Genomic DNA, 12,657 nt, shown 5'->3' with positions numbered 1-12,657 from the left:
GAGGTAAATCTAAACATTCATTTTAGTCGCCAGCGATAGCTGCACACGTGTATAATAATCGTATGTGTCTTTTGAACGTTTAATTTAATTTATCACGTGGAAAATCTGGTCCAGATAAACTGACCCGCGAAGATCCGGGTTAGAATAGGTCTTTAGCAACCCATGCTTGCCGTTAAAGCCGACTATGCTTGTCGTAAGAGGCGACTAACGGCATCGGGTGGTCAGGTTCGCTGACTTGATTGATGCATGTCATCGTATCCCAATTGCGTGGATTGATACTCATGATGTCAATCACTGGATTGTCTGGTCCAAACGCGATTGTTTACAGACCGCCGTCGTACAGCTGGAATATTGTTGAGCGCGGCGTGTAACAAAAAGCAAACAAACAAAACAAAACAAACAACATGAACTCGTATCTGGTGGACTGTGTTTAAACAGCACCGCTTTGCGCTCAAGATCTAAGACATAGAATATTAGGCTTTCTGATGATCAATTCATATATAATAACCTTTATATAAGGTTGAGAACACAGACCTGCTGATACAGAAGTTGTTTCATATACTCTATGTCAAAGCATTCACATTCAAATGTAATTATGGTTTTAAATGATTCACAACTTAGCTATTACGACTCATCATTTAGCAATACCATCAATAACCATAAGGAGTGGGTTGGTAACATTTTACATCTACAATACAGTAAACTACGTTTATAACGAACACGCTTATAACGAACTGACCGACATAACGAACTTATTTTTTAGTCCCCGCCATTTGTTGCATATGTGCTCAATATATGCTTATAACGAACTACGGTTATTACGAACTAAAATTAGTAGTCCCTTGGAGTTCGAATTCGTTATAACCGTAGTTTATGCATATGGTGACGAGAAGTTATACAATAATAATAAATATATTTAGACTGAATATAATACTGTCATCGATGGACAGTACAATCACAAGTCTATCACAGATTCGATTTTAAATTAAATTTAGTTGAGAACATTTAAAAGAATAAATTAACAGTCAACGACACATTAAAAAAAATATGGGCTATTAAATTCCCAGCAAATGGAGGTAGATCACAATACCTGGGACCATGAGGAAATTCATTCCTTTTGCTACCTGCATGGACCCCAGCAAGATTTACATCATCCCTTCAGGTGTTGGGGATTATTGACAGATTTAGCCGAAATGTAATAGAATACATATTCTACGCTTAAACATGTAGCAGCAATAAAATTTCTTTGAATGTTTTTGAATGGTCAATGTTTCAAAATGTATGCAACAATTCTATTTATTATCATAAAAATAAGAATCGAATGAGGGCTGATATTGATATAAAGATCCTCAATGGGCGAAACTTTAAAATATTTATCCCTTGTGATGGAAAAATCAACACATTCAAGCAGGACATGCTTGATTGTGATTCCTTCATCACAAGGGATACAGAAAGGAGGATCCTCACCTTTCAATAAATGTGTATGAGTATATCGTGAATGGGCAACACGACAGCATGTTAAAATGACCTCTTCAAATCTGGACTGAGAACCCAAGTAGGTGTAACCGATGGTTGGTTTTATTGCATGGACTTTATTTATACCTGCTTGGTTGTCCCACTTCTGTTGCATTAGATCTCTGCTGTAACATGTAACAACAGGTTATAATCACTGTATGGGATCAGAAGTGGTGTCACAGATTTGTGGAGTGCTGCTTTAGCAGCAGCTGCAGTAATAGTCATTGTGTTACGAACGATTCCAACGTGGCTGGGCAACCAACAAAAGACGATGCCGCGCCGTATTGGCCACTAGCAAGATTATTATGATGGGAATTAAAACTGGATGCTGACAGGGATTAGTTTTAATTGCCTGAAAACAGGACAGCGGGTTTTAAAATATAATGAATTCCTTGTGTTTAGACTGTTTATTTATATATTCTAGAGCTGTTAAAGTGGACAGTGAGTCGGCTGAAAAAATGGACGAGTTATCTGGGATAATCTATTTGATAAAGTTGTGGATCCAATGATAGTAGCGCCGGCTTGGACCCTTGGGTCCATCTGTAAATAGAGATTGTTAGTATCATATACACTTCTGATTATATTCTTGTAATAATGTAGTTGATGTGTTTCAGATTTCTTTAGTTTAGATAAGGTAAGATCCATCTGTGGTTTTACCAATTGCCAAGGCGAAGAAAGCAGACGGAAGGGAGATACATTATCAAGTTCAATATTAACCGCAGAAATTAAAGGTATTCTTACTCCTGGAGGCGGAATAAGCGATGACTCCTTATTGTACAGGTCCTCATAAAGAGGATTAAAGATGTACCTGTAAGCTTTTAAAGATACTTCAAAAGAGATGGTTCATCAGTTTGAATGTACAGATTGTCGATAGGAGAATATCTGAAGGATCCAAAACAGAGTAGTAGACCTTGATGGCGGATAGAATCTGATAACAGAAGATTGCTCTTACAGGCTCCGCCATAGATGATGGAGCCATAATCGAGTTTAGAATGGATTAGTGATCTGTACATGTGAAGAAGGGTTGACTGGTCTCCTCCCTACTTGGAATTGGAAACAACTTTTAATAGAGCTGGTGCCTTCAGGCATTTTGCTTTAAGATATTTAATATGAGGTAAGAAAGTAAGATGGTGATAAAAGAATATTCCCCAATATGTACCTCCCTATTCAGCTTTAATTTGAGTGCCTGCTAGAAGTAAGACAGAACCATATGTTGGTTATATTTTCGGCAAAATTGAACGCAATTAGTTTTTTATATAGAATATTTAAAGCCGTTACGTTCTGACAAGTCATTAAAATTATTGAGACAAAGCTGCAAATGTCTCTCTATCGAATGCACATTTTTACTTCGACATGATACATGAAAATCATCAACAAAAAACGATAAAACCTCAGATATACTATTAAGTTTTATACTGACTAACGTTACTGATGAGACGCTACCTTGTGAGATACACTGATCATGATCATACATATTTGACAATGTGCATTCAACACGTACCACGAAATGCCTATTTGTTAAAAATGGGTTATATAATTAGGCATTTGTCCTCCCAATCCCTTCTCGTCAAGTTATTTCAAAATTCCATGTTTCCAGGTGGTCGAAAAATATCGATATAATGATTATAGCATTTTTAACAAATGTCTCCAATCAGTATGAATTGCCAGAAGCCAATATATTGTCTAAAATTACTTCAAGACATATGTCAGGAAAATGTTTTAGTGGCTGATAATGGATATTTGTACAATGTGTTCTAATTTCAGTTTTCGGGTTCAGCTTGCTCTCAATATGTTTCAGTTGTCCAATATTTTATATAGATCGTCAAGCAGTGATCACTAGTATGTATTCTACAATAAGGAACCCTTTTCACCTTTTTTCCGCTCGCCCACCCCCCACTGAGAAGACTTTAGAGATGAGACACACAACATGTAAAGACGCCCTTGCTCCTACTAACGGCACAACTTTAGATCGGTAAAATATACATTGTGACGTCAAAGTTTTGAACGTGAGTTAATGCCAAAATGATATTGGGTAAACCGGTATATGATATTCACTGAGCCATAATGATATTCTGAAAGATTGAACATATTTGAAACAAGGCATCAGACGCTTAGGGTTTTTCCGTAGGTTTGTTTGTGTGACATAAACTGAATCTCAATAGGCGTAAATAAATAACAATGAATCAAGATATAAGTAAGTAGACTGTTTTGCCTGCCTTAGTGCGCTTTCGCTCCTCGCCGCACTACAAACCTGTTAGGACAATATACCAGTCTAAGATTACTTTCTTGACACAGTTACTTCCCTTCGATAAAGTGCAACGCAGTGTCTGAAGTTTGCATGTAGACCCTGAAGGGAGTTGGAAAGTACCATGCAAACAGGTTCCACTGGTCGTACGCGCCGCGTGGTTGGCTCTTTAAGCACAGTCTAATTATAAAGCTGAATTACTCCCCTTTGACCACAAAATTTACCCCATGGAATACAATAGCTTGAATTGTCTCCCTTTGGCCATGGCAAAAACTTTGTAACGTCGCAGATTGTTGACCTCGATCAGGTCCATATATCATTCTAATTAATAAATATATAACATATTTAAGAAATTATCTAGATCTAAATATGTGTTTTTCCTTGGTCGTAAACTTACAATAGGTTTGCCCGAGAATACATATGAGAAGATACATATATGTTTTTAATTTAAAGTGATTTTAGACCGGATTCGAACCTATGTTTTATGTTTTGTGACTTGAAATAGACCAATGGTAAGAATGTTTTTAATTACAATATGACTTTATAGTGATGATTTCTTTTTTTTACTACATATGTGTGTGCTTTCTTCTTAGATCGTGTTCCATAATGTGTTTAAATTTCGGTTTTCGGGTTCAGCTTGCTCTCAATAGTGGACCAGACATATGTTTAAATTGTCAAATATTTTATGCAGATTGTCAAAGCCTTGCATAGGTATTCTGCAACAAAGAACCTTTTTTTCCACTATTTCCCCCCTCACATAAATTCCCAGTCAATACAGGATATGCTCGGGTGTAACCCCTGATGCGCACGTAAAATAACTCCAGCTCTGCATTCTTTTGCCAGCCATTATGAATGAGGTAGGTAATAATAATTAGCGAAATAACAAATATAATATCAAAAGCAAATAAATTATACACATGGCAGAAAAGCATGTTCGAATATACGTATTATATTCACCAAGCTACGAAGAACTAGTCATCAAATGTCTAAACTAGTGTGACTTGCTTTTTCACACGTTATAATCATTGAATGTGAATACCCCAAACTTGCAAAAACAAATCATACTGGGTACTGTGTGTGTATGTGTGCGTGCGTGCATGCATGCGTGCGCGCGTGCGTGCGTGCGTGTGTGTGTGTGTGTGAAAAGTAGGGGATCATGTACTATGAATGTTATGATTGGTCGGTACAAGAAAGATTAGCTTTGAAAAATGACAGATTTCGGAAAGGTTTTGGAAAGAGTCCTGACCTTTCACCCATAGACGTCTGGGACATGATCGAGTGACAACCCGCAACGTCAGCCGAAGTGGTCCAGGCGTTGACAAGACTCCCTCAGACCATGCCACGCGATATAAACAAATGTTTGACCAATCGTGGGGGCATGACCCATTATTGATCAAGCCATCACAAACGTTCATTGTGTTACTTCACACCCTTGTCGCCCTTCCCGGTTGTCTGCACCCTCACTCTACACTGCCAGTATGTCCTGTTCGTCCCGTCACACCCAATCCTTCCTTTTTAAACATTCAACCATCACCTTGACTCGATAAAATGACGGCGGTCTGTAAATAATCAAGTCTGGACCAGACAATCCAGTGATTGACATAATGAGCATCACTCTACGCAGTTGGGATCGATGACATGCATCAAACAAGCCAGCGAGTCTGACTACCCGATCCCGTCAGTCACCTCCAACGGCAAGCACAACCAAATGTAGAAGTAAGTCAGAGGAGTCAAAGCGTCAAGAGGTTTTATGACTGATTGTCTTGGTAGATGTAGGTCGACACTTTTCAAACAAATTAAATTAGAGTCACGGACGGATTCGCTGTTTGTTAAAATGTAAAAATCATTGTTACTGATTTTAGCTATACATCCGCAGCGTACAAGTCACAAGTATAACACTCTTTACAGATAGTACAATGCCCCTAGTAACCTCAACCTGTGCATTTCAACGCTGCAGTTTGTTTATTAAAAAAACATGAAAGTATAAATACATTTTTTAAAAGGGACTGCGTGTAAGTGAGGCCGGCATTTGTTCCTTTTCTAGTTGAGTAGAATGTAGGAGTAATTGTCGGTCGCAGGTTCGACGATTTTCTTTCAAGCCAACAGCGCGGGCACGGGTGGCCTTGTCTAAGGCGCCGCAAATCGCTGTGCAGAGTTGTATCCCTTGGGCACGCCAGAAACCTATGATTGTTGGTTCGAATCCCCGTTCACTCCGGTTATGTTTGTAAGTTTGTGAGCATCATACTCTGGCTCGTATGTTTCACCCTTGTGGTAATCGTCGGACACGTGCATCACTTCGGGCTTGCCTGGCACATCATGCTGACGCGCCGTGAATTAACGTAAGATATACAACATAAACGCCAGAGAATAACCAGTCTCGGTTATCTGCCGAAGTCAGCACAGCGGTGAACATCATATTAATGGACCAATGAAAATCAGTGATGACACCAGGTGCTCGCGAAAGGGCAAGCACGCCCTGCCCCACTAGAAGCACAATATGCATGAACAACTCATCTCTACTTCTCAAACTCAGCCTATTTGAAAATATTTGAAAAGCACTCTCTGTAGTCTGTATTTTCACTGCGTGTGTCGCTTTGAGTGATGCACGTTGAGTATTCTCTGCAGCTGTTGCACGTGTCCCGAGCTTCGTCGATAGTTAATCTTTACAATGCTTGGTACAAGGCTCTTAACAATTTCATGGTGTCCAAAACGGATATTTTTAATAATTGCTTGCACGTTTTGCAAACAAGCTGGTTGTCATTTAATACAGGGTAACTATAGCTCGAAACAATTATATTAGTTTATGTGTTCTCATAGGTTAACCCAAGGATGCTTTAACATGAGCAGCGTTAATAGGTAACATAACATTATACATAACATTTTCTAAGCCTTTAAGGAGTGGACAAATACATGAAAAACATGCTTATATAATTTCACACAGTTCTGTCATGTGTCGCCGTAGCCGAGGCAGAGTATTATACGTACTCAAGTCACAGAGTTTCCGACAAAATTTGAAAATAAATAGTTCCGGCAGTGTCAAGTGTGCATTAAATAAACGTAGGTTCACAATAATGTAGGCATGCCTAACTGACCAACCAACTTGTCCAATTTGTGAAACAGTCCTTTAAATCTATATTCAAACCGGGTATTGCTTATTGGTGTAAAAATATATCAGCTACAGATAAAAGGAACTAAATTAAACTGCTTGGCCATCTTTAGATGTAGCACTTTATCTGTCTGTACGCCATCAATCAATATACAATCAATCCTACATTACGACCTAGTTCACCCAATACGTGCCTTGGTTTTACACGTTACATTTACAGCTCCCTTGAAAGTGAGGACCATGAATGTATCTGCCTGGAAACCATCACTTAGCTAAAATAAGATCAACAGAAATTTAAGTCCAAATTCATCAAATAAGTGAAATTCAAACATAAATGTAAGTTATTCCAAAATGTCCACTTGTCATTGTCGTTACGTTAAAATGGTACCTGTTTCTATTGCGTGGCAATATTCTATGGTTCTCTGAGACTGCTCGTTGTTAATGTTCTTTTGTTCCAGCTCTACAGTGTACATGGGGGGGGGGGGGGGAGAGAGAGAGATCAGGACTGAGTGCTGGCCATGGCATGACATGGATGTTTTGCGGTTGGGGGAATTGGGCACGATGAACACGTGCGTTCTCATCTTGAAAGATGAAACGTTGCCCAACACGAGTGAAGCAATGATTTTGTCCCGATAGTTTTCACCTGTTTCTCTGCCATGGACAATATGGAGCTCAGTTCGGCTAGTCATTGTGATACCACCCCATACCACTGCGAACTCACTACAAAACGATCATGCTGTACGACGTCAGCGTCCATGAAGAGCTCATTAGGACATATCCACACTTGATTCCTTCGGTCATGGAAGTCAAGAGTGGACCCCGTTTCGCCAGGCCCACGTTGATTACCCCCGGGCTGACGTTCCCTACACCACTGACGACTCCGATTTAAATGACGGGCAGTAGGTTGATGGGTGCCATGTTGACGTCGTGCACGCAAATGCCATCTGTGTAGTCGATGTCGCACCGTCTGGGCATGTTCTCTTAAACCAGTTGCCTGTTGCAACCGGTCCCTTATCTAAATTGCGGTTTGCAACTGATTTATTTATGCCATCGTTCTACTCTGTCCTTGGATGGGGTTGTTCCCCTTGGGCTTCCAGAGTTTGTATCGGGCCGACAATCTGCTGATGACAGATTGAGAAATATGCAGCGTTTGAGCAACAATATTCTGACGTGGGCCACCTTCAACATGCCTATCACACCTAATCGTTCAGCATGTTGCAAATGTTGCATGGTTAACGCATGGTGGTGATTAAATGTGTTTATGTGTGACAACAGTAAATTTGGCGTACCACTCCTTGCACGTGCTATCCGAGGTCACGTGCTTCATTACGGTCACAATGTTGTGTTTGGGAGCTTAATTTCTTCGGAAATGTTCTTGCCACATACATCACTACTTTCATTGCCAGACATTGGTGTAATGTCCTGTAATTTCACCCCAAAACAAAGTAACCCCTACCTTTTTGGCATAGTATATATTCAGAGATGACACTGTTGTTTGCAATATACGGAAGCCCATTTCAAGTTATTAAGTTGAAAATTCAAGACACTATCTTGAAAATTCAACATAAACTGAATTCAGCAAATGAACTTCCCAAAGCCTTCACTTTCTGCTTTGAGCCGACACTGTTCCATCTCATTTGTTTGATAGGCATTACTTAGAAGTTGACGGGTGACAAGGTAGACACAATTTTATGGATAGCAACTTCTTTAACACTTAAAAAGCGACGTTTCGGTATAGATCCTTATACCGTTGTCAAGCAGACACAATTTTATGGATAACAACTTCTTTAATACTTTTTACAGTATTAAAGAAGTTGTTATCCATAAAATTGTGTCTACCTTGTTTCCATCACATTTGCTCATATCTGCACGCACCTCGAATCTTCTAATGAACGCAGCAAGATGAAAGATGGAAGATTTTCTAAGCAGCGAGCAGTCAACACTTGTCAGAATAAATGCAGAAACGTGTAAGATAAAGGTTGAACTGTATCGTCAACCAGGACGTCATACACATGTACACATGAAATGATGACGTAACACACATTCACCAAATCTGATAAAATCTAACACAAAGAGGTTGATTTTCAGTCTTCCTCTTTTACCTGTTTGGGTACAGGTAAGATGTATCTGACAGTTAGAAGGAAATGCTTGTTTGCATGTAATCTCTTTGCCAGTTACTATATTGCAATATTTAGAGATGCCTCCCTAGAAGTTAGACATTTGGAACAACATCCCCCAGGCTGTTTTCCCTCATCTGGTGTTTTCAATGCGCCGTCGCTGCCTCGCCTGTATCAACGCAAATAGTGGTATTGACAGTGTTAATTGAGTTGTTTCACCACCCCTCTTTAAGGGCGTGTCACTCTGTCTCCTGTTACCAATGTAGGTTTTGTCAGTGATTTTTTTATGATAAAACATTGATCAGACGAATGACCAAATATTATGTTGTTATTTTCAGTGACATAATATGTACACCACTTTATATGAAGCACAGTTACTTTTTCCTGCTTGTATACAAACCACCACTGGGCCTGAGTCTGTAAAGGCGTATGCCTATGTATAGAACTCAAACTCAAAAGACACAAGGGTGAAATTTTATTGGTCACACAAATATCATACAAAAATAGATATACGGAAGAAATGAATGATAGTGACGACGTTGTTTAATCTCTTTGCACAACAGCCCCGTTTCCTGATATAACTACCAAATCCCCATCATCCCGAGGCAAGAGAGTTAACTGACTTTAAAAGTCCAGTTTCCACCCTTGCCGAACTAGGCTGGAATAACTGGGCTCGATCGTAGCGCCACCAGTGGTTATTACCAGTTGTGTCCCTTCCAAACCTCTCCTATGGACCAATCAGATTCCACCTCACTTACATTTGCTTCAAACAAAATGGCGGCGCCCCGTCAGTACGATCTGATCGATAATCAAGATCCATATTGTGATAAAACGGGTCTTTCATCGCGAATTGAATCAAATCACGTTAGCACCTTGATAAAAACATGAAACGATATGGAAAATATCTGCTGACAACGAGTTGGCGGTGCACATGCTTTGCAACTCCTGCCATCGACCAAAATCCACACGACAGTTTACGATTTCGTTGCTCGATTTTGATTGGGACTATGCATAAACTCGTTAGTCCAGCCATAATGTAACTCCATAATACGAGCGTAGTTCGACAAGGGTGAAAACTGGACTTTTATAGTCAGTTAACTAATTTTGCCTCTGGAAGATGCCGAGTCCCATACAAGTTTTATATTGTAGGTGAACTGAATCATAAAAGGGAGATAATCTATATTCAGAATAAGAATTACATCTGATTAATTCTCTCATGATTTACGTCTCAGTGTTATATAGAGGTCAAACAAGTCATCTTTGTTGTGGAAAAGCCCATTGCATGTCGCTCATTATCAGTGCACCGAGTTCAAACACAGTTGGGTCGCATCACACCTGATCTCGAACAGTACACACTTCTCCCACAGTCCAAGCCCGCCTCCGTGGTCTAGTGGAAGAGCGTCCGCCCGGAAAGCGGAAGGTCCGGGGTTCGATCCCAGGCCGCGTCATAACAAAAGACGTTAAAAGATGGTACTTGTTGTTACCCTGTCTGGCGCTCGGCATTATGGGGCTAAAATAAGGACTGGTCGGCTCGGAGTCAGTATACTGTGTCTGTGTGGGGTATTCATGTTAAACTGCGGCATGGTATCTCAGTGGGCTAGCACTATAAATCGGCATCAGTCCGGACTAGTACAAGCAGCCACACACACACACGCGTGCATGCACGTCGCTATATATGTGCAATAATCTTGGACACGACCCCTGGACTTCATGTGATCATCCACACCACACAAAAAACGGAAAGGAATACAACTCTACTGGTTTGCCTTGTGTTTGTTTGTTTGTTGTTTCACGCAGCACTCAACAATATTCCAGCTATACGACGGCGGTCTATAAAGAATCGCGTTTGGACCAGACAATCCAGTGATTGACATCATGAGTATCGATCTACGCAATTTGGATACGATGACATGCATCAATCAAGTCAGCGAGCCTGACCACCCGATCCCGTTAGTCGCCTCTTACAACGACCATGGGTTGCCAAAGACCTATTCTACCCCGGATCTTCCCGGGTCAGTTTATCTGGACCAGATTGGAACCAGAACCAGTTAATTAAAAAAAGGCCAGCATTTTTTCCCACATGATAAATTAAATGAAACGTTTAAAAGACACATACGATTATTATACACGTGTGCAGCTATCGCTGGCGACTAAAAAGAATGTTTAGATTTACCTCAGTGTCAATGAATTCCGACCCTCATCACCATGAGAGAGATGTGCTGCCAGTCCACAGCCTAACCCAGAAGCATTTCAAAGACTGAACGTTTATTGGGTATTCTATTTTGTCCTCGTCTAAATGGACAATTTCAGATAGATCGTGATATATCGAAAATAGGTGACAGTTATGATTGACAAAGTGTACTCTGATTACAGTTACTGCTTATATTGAACTTATTTAACAATATATGAGCATCACTACATTAATTGTTTGAACAAGTGAAATTAATACCGTGTTGACTCCATACCAAAATTCTTACTACAATCCAGTACAGACATTCTTTATATTCATAGAACATATTTGAGACAAGTGAAATTAATACCATGGGGCTTTAAAAATAGGATTTGCTTGAATATTTTACTCTTTCAAAAATAGCCAAGTTCAGTTGTGTTGAAACGTTTTGGGGTTTTTTCAATTTTGTACACCACTATCCCACACGACAAACTGAAGGAAAACGTGATCTATGCGCAATTGTCACTAAAAGTGGTGACCATAGATATAGATACATATCTATCTTCAAAGGTTCTGGACAATTTGTCTTGACAAGTATCGCTTTGATAAGCATGCACACTTTCATTTATGTAACATCAGTAGCTTCTGAGAAAACATTTAACGCAGTATCCACTTAGTTGTAAAGCATAAAACAAGGGCCATAACTCTGTAAAATATTCATTTGAGAACATGACCAGTAACATCAGAGTATAAACTTTCATTTCTCCGACTTAAGAGTTGCCTTATGATACGCCAGAAAGCTATGATTTTGGGTTTCGAATCCTGGTTCGAATCTTGGTTCGCCCTGATTATGTTTCTAGGTTTGTCAGCACCATACCCGTGCTCGTGTATTTCACCGGAGTGGTAAACGTCTGAGATATGCATGACTTCGGGCTTTCCTCCCACAATAAGCTGACACGTCATGATATAACTGGAATACAGTTCAAAGTGGCATTAAACCTAACTCACTAACTCACTCACTCACTATAAGACCAAATTCCATTTTACGTACCATAATAACAATCACCAAAGCGCAACTTGCAATATTTTCACGAACTAGTTTGAAAATGCAAAAAACGTGGAACTCTCTTTTTCAACAGAACACCTTGTGATCTGGTCTTAACACAAAAAACACCACGACCTATCTCAGGATGATGGCAGTAGGTCTGACTGAAGCTGAATGGAGCCTCCACGATCATTCCGCACTTTACAGGCTTCAGGAACGTCATCAGTTGACCAACATTGCAGATGATCGTGTGAGGGTGGCATCAGATAGACAATATTGGTACATGGAGACGTCACATCTACTCCATAGATTCCTGCGGGCAACCACAACTGTCCGCATGTTTGTTTGTTTGTTTGTTTATTGTTTATAGTTTAACGCCGCACTCAGCAATATTCCCACTGTCTGTAAATAATCGAGTCTGGACCATCATGAGCATCGATCTACGCAATATGGACATGA

Source organism: Haliotis rufescens, unplaced genomic scaffold (assembly GCF_023055435.1).
Source record: "Haliotis rufescens isolate VD_foot unplaced genomic scaffold, xgHalRufe1.0.p SCAF_6, whole genome shotgun sequence".
NCBI classification, from domain to species: domain Eukaryota; kingdom Metazoa; phylum Mollusca; class Gastropoda; order Lepetellida; family Haliotidae; genus Haliotis; species Haliotis rufescens.
This window is presented reverse-complemented; position numbering follows the sequence as displayed.